The sequence below is a fragment of the Lepeophtheirus salmonis genome, chromosome 8 (assembly GCF_016086655.4).
Source record: "Lepeophtheirus salmonis chromosome 8, UVic_Lsal_1.4, whole genome shotgun sequence".
In the NCBI taxonomy this organism is placed as follows: domain Eukaryota; kingdom Metazoa; phylum Arthropoda; class Copepoda; order Siphonostomatoida; family Caligidae; genus Lepeophtheirus; species Lepeophtheirus salmonis.
In genome coordinates, this window is record NC_052138.2 from 24,706,069 (window position 1) to 24,711,845 (window position 5,777).

The window sequence follows — 5,777 nt, forward strand, 5'->3', positions numbered from 1 at the left end:
AAAACCTAAGGTTATAATATGCCATCAAAGAGAGCGAGTACTTGAGTATGAATACACCTACCTGTAATTTAAAATACAGGTGTTATACTCTATGCTGAAACTACTACATACCTACAATCATTATAGTCAAACGATGGCAATAAACCATGGTGAAAATATTATTTCAAAAATTTCTCCAACAAAGAGTAAAGAAACGTGACAAAAGGTATTGTAACGGAGGTTTTTTTATTCTTTCTTTTATTTTACATTTTGTGGTATCTTGACTTTGGAAGCAAGTTTCAGAGTCGATGTTATTTAGATTTAGAATAGGGTTGTTTGGTATACCGGTATTTTAGCCTTATAAGGGTACTGACGCGTAGTGTTGATAGGTTGATGCTATCAATTTTGAAACACCAATGACATCATCAACAATTCATCTATAGGATCGATCTACACCGAATATTAGGTTGGGGAGAAAGTAAATTCTAGCCCCTTTTTTTAAACTAAGTATATCTTATTCATTATGGGTAAATCGGACCATACGATAAGGCGTTGTAAAGGTCTGAGGGTAAACTACAAACGCTTTTTGGACAGTTTTGAGCTTGACTAGTTCAGTCGTTAGTTATTGTGCGTTTGGGTGGTGGTTGTGTGTGTGGGGGGGGCAAGAGTGGTATAAATTTGGCCTCAATAGAGGTCTGTAAAAATTGATTGTCCTGATTTTTGCCACTAGGGACAATGGCTTCTATGAGAAGGGCATTATGAAGTTGGATTATCGTTGGCATCAAGTTATCGAAAAGAACGGGGCATACTTTGCTTAAATTTGATGAAACAATATAACAGTTCTTATATTGCATTGAAATAAAGCAAAGAATATGAAATTACGTTTTTCCCAACCTATCATTAAATGATACCGACCCAGACCGAATTAGTTGGGTTCACTAAAAATCATACTGGTCTCAGACATGTCTAGGATTTTCAGACAGAAACGCACCATTGCTGACGCAGTTAAGACAGTTCTAATATCATAAAAAATGGTTATCAGAACCAGTTCTTGTAGTTCAATTACGTTACAAAAATTGTACTGCCAATGATGTAAACTCCCAAATCATTTATAAAAATAGCAAGAATAAAAATCTTTACCCATCACTCTAAATAAAAAAAAAATATGTGAATTGACATCACGGACATTTTTGTTTGATATCTTTAGCCGTAAAAGCAAAGAAATATCGATACTAATTTTGGTACTTGAACAGGTACACAAATATTGGTAGTGTGATAAGACAACTGTCGCAGAGGAAGAACTCTCTAATCTGACAAATTACAGGCAAAACCAAGGTCAATTTACGGTGAGCAAAGACAAAATGCGAGCCCTTTTTTTATTGTCCAAGTGACATTTATATTTTATTTACTTCAGGAAAAATTTTAATGATTTTTTTTTTTTGGTTTTATTAATAATATTTGTATAGAAGACATTTTTGAAAAAACCAATTTGTATTTCTGAGATGACTTATTTTTACATCAAATATTTATATTTATTGATTTATTTTGTCACAATCTTTTTATTAAAAAATAAAAAATGGACAATATGCGAGCCCTTATGTTTTACTTTGAAGCGCTGGCCTTACCCCCTCCGTCCTTCCAAGAGCTGGTCTTAATGTGAGGGGGCTTTCAGCAAATATAAATGTACAGAGCCCTTTTCTTTTTTTTTCATGTTTTAAAATTTGAATTCAAAAAAGAAGAAAATTTGAATAGTTTTTTATTTTTTCGTCATTAAAAAAATTACCTTTTATTTGGAAAAGTCCACACTTTTTATTTTGTTATGAGCTTTATTCAAACAATTTTTTTTATCCATGTATACAATGAAAATATATCCAGTGTGGTGCTCCAATCATGAGCGGGGCCTGTGTCAAATCCCTTCCCTCCTGAAACCCGCACTTGATAAAACATGTTTTGAAGATACTCAAAATAGTTTCCATAAAACTTCCCTGGTCCAAATAAAAGTTTTTCATTATGGAACCTTTGATTTTTTTATTATGCATCAATATAACTTGGACACTTTTTGAGACAACATTTACTTCCTTATTCTTTCGTTTACGAGTATTTACAAACAAACATTTGAAGATGTTTTGTTGGCTTAAGAGCTTTAATTATAATTTGCATTTATTATTATCTTATGTCAATAAACATCAAAGCTTTAATAAATGTCTGAGTTACTGAGGAAAGTGTATGCACAAATTATTTAATGTTTATATAAAATATTTACTGTGAACTGTACGGCAATTAAAAGAAGTACATGACAGGAATTGGAGAGGATGTGCCTAAGTGTAAGATACTCTATATAGGAATGTCAAAGTATCCTCAATCATTTATTATGTTGAGGTAATTGGAAGTGATGGAAAAGCCTTCTCTTTAGTCTGGGTAAATATCAAAATGGATAAATCCAATAGAAATATGTTTCGGCACACAATTTTTTTCAGTAATCAATAGTTTCTATGTGGCTGGGAATTGTATATGGAATAGGGCTGGGAAGTTGGTAAATATAATGACATGTTCCGAATTTTTTAATAGTATATTTTATAGCCTATAAAAGTACTATTGAGTGATTTGAATCTGAAGACTATAAATTAGGATCTAATTTATAGCTATAGCTAGTTATAAGTTAAATGTAGTACATAATTGTGGCAGGTATAAATAAAATAATTGGAATATAAGATATTTAACAAGATGAACAACAAATAGAATGTATCAAAATCTATCTATTGCTAATAAATTAATAAGTTTCTGGAGATAATTTATGTACTCGTAACTGAGGAAAAACAATACAAACAACCTCTCACTGCAACTTTTCACTTTACTCTGATGACTTTGACTATTAAAAAGACGTGGCAATGAACTAGGATGGCTAGTGGTTACGCTCTACTTTACATAATGATTTAGAGTTTAGAGATGTTGGTGAACTGTGATTGTAGAGAATATAGAACGCGTTTGAAATTTGTGAAGTAAAATTATAAATGAGTTAATTTGCAAGCTTCATAAATTAATAGTAACTAATACCCAAAGTTTAAAAACATTTAGGAAAAAAACTTTACCAACACTTAATGTAAGCCTTAGATGATCAATTAATTATTATAATTTGTGAAATGCCGTTAAAAAAAGGGCTGTGCTACTAAACACAAAAAATTTCCCCAACAGCTTAAGAAAAGGGTGGACATATGTTTTGGTGCTGAAGAGAGAATTTTTAAAAAGTCATATCCATATAGCGGATGAGTAGTTTAAAACTAAATACTTTGAAACTGAATTTGAGCAAGTTTTATTACGGAAACTGGAGTAGCTACATTAACTAAACTCTTACAGATGTTGCACTTGTGTTTCCATTTTTATTCTTGAATGTAGCCTCAATCGACTTTGATAATGGTTTTAATGCAGCGCCAGAAGCTCTGACAATTGGTAATAATGTAATTGGGGCTTTTGGAGTTCCAATATTCATCAACATAAGAGAGCTTCGAGATTTGGTGCCCTACCCACTACATAAGGCAGTAGGAAAATTGGCATCTGGTGAGTATGAATGCCACATTTGTCCCCGCTCACAATGGAATGGTTATCTCAAAAAAGGGCCGTCCAACCCTTCTTTGTGTGCCGGAACATCATCTTGTTGAAATACCACATTCTCGTATCAAAAACATATCCCTGATTCAGGGGATCAACTTATTCCTCAACATTTCTATTATATCAATTAATGACCTTCTTGACGTTGCATATACAGGTCCGTCTCAGGATTATATATATGAAGGACCTCTTATAGCTCTTCTTGTTTATACCAATAATATGTCTCATAGAAGGACTCTAATAAAATAAGTTGAAGTAAGATAACCAACCTGTGTAGACTTCTTCATTGGCGACACCAACATTTGAACACAATGCCAATCACTCGGTCAAAGGAACTTCCTTCAGAGCTCTCTACTGTGGAGGAGTTAAATACTTCCAATTCTCCAACGCGGCCCCTCCCAGATGTACCAGCATCGGTACGATCTCGAATCACAGAGGTACGTCTTCCTCAGTTCGATGAAGAGGACGTGAAAATCTGGTTCGCAAGATTCTGTTGTTCACCTCAACAAAATCACACTTGAGGACGAGTTCATGGAGCAGATTTCAAGATTCCACGTGCCGGTTTCTGTTCACTCCGACAGAGGAGCTCAATTTAGTCGATGACTTTGGAAGAGACTGGGATAAGTCCTTGGATCAAACAGTTTGTTCTTGACGGCTTATCACCCCGAGTCAAATGGAATACTGGAAAGGTTCCATAGAGCTCTTAAGGTAGCCTTGGCTGCAAGGATGGACCAGGAAGGCAAGTCGTGGTTTAAGGAGCTCTCGTTTGTTGCTCATGGGGATTAGGGCATCCATCCCATCCTTACCGGGAGTTTCTTTTTCGCCAATGCACCATTTTTTGGGATCAGCTCCAAGTTTGCCGAAGTTTTTGGCCGATTCCTCTGATACTCCGAAGGACAGGGACCTTTCGACAAAGTGAGAAATATGAAGCATATTCCGCCCATAATTATTTCTAAGCCTTCCAGCCGAGTCCAGACTTCTCTGGATGTGCTCAAAAAATCAAGTCACGTGTTTATTAAAAACAGGCTAATCAAGTAATGAAGAACCTGTTTTTGACCCAAATAAAACCTCCTTTTCCTTTTCTCTTTCTATATATTTATCCTTCTCTTCTCCCTCTGTATCTTCCTATAGCCTTCTCTCTGTTTCTTTTCTTCTACTTTCATTCTTTGTTTCTATTCTACTCTATTCATCCCTGCAACTCAGGCACCCTCTGGTAATAAATATATGAAATATACCTATTTATAACATTAATTATAAAACGTTGGCGATTATTTTTGGGGCTACCCCCATAATGAAAGCTAGCAATGCCCCTGATTATAAATTCGAAAAATATATAAAATTAGTATTTTAATAGTTATTTACTTATCAGTTTAGTTAATAAAAGTGTCCTAGCAAATGACTTTAATAGTAAAAGTTTGGTAGTTTTGTATTCAGTATTAAAAAAAAAGTGTATTTACATAGGCAAATCTATTGAGTTAATCAAACTTGATGAAGCAACGTTGTTATAGCTAATGAGTTGGTTCTTGAGCAACTAATTTAGAAAAAAAATGTGGTTGAAAATTTATCAAAATCTTTGCTATGGTGACAAAAACATTATTTGGCTTATGCAGCTCCCTTAATGATCATTTTTGGACTTTTGTTGGATAGATACTTCTACTTGTATCTCAAACGATAGTTTGAAAAACAACTAATCCCTTTATTGAAACATACTGTACCTATGTATTATTTTATTATTTAATGTTTGAAAATAGCTGGAAATGATATTAAAAAAAGGGCATCTTTGTACAACACGACTAAACATTTAACGTAACAACATATTTACAATTGAAGTAATAAAAAACAGGTAATTTGATGATGATCTTGGTGAATGACCCAAAAAGATTAGATGATACAACAATTTATTATAATTATACAATTATTAGAAGTGTCATTTTGATTGCATATACCGGGTGGACCATTGAAATCCAAATACGTACTAATTCCATAAATAATTAAGGTTGAGTTGTTAAAATTAATTCATATTTCTAGCTTACGTACAAATTGAGAAAATGAATGTTAACAAAGAATTTCCATTCTCGTACTCCCAGCAGTTGAGCGTCTCCAGGACAACTGTCTACGCCGTCAGCAAGTCCTAAACGATGGAGATGAAGAAGGGCTCTGTCAAATAGGCCAAACTGGACCTGGAGGAGTTA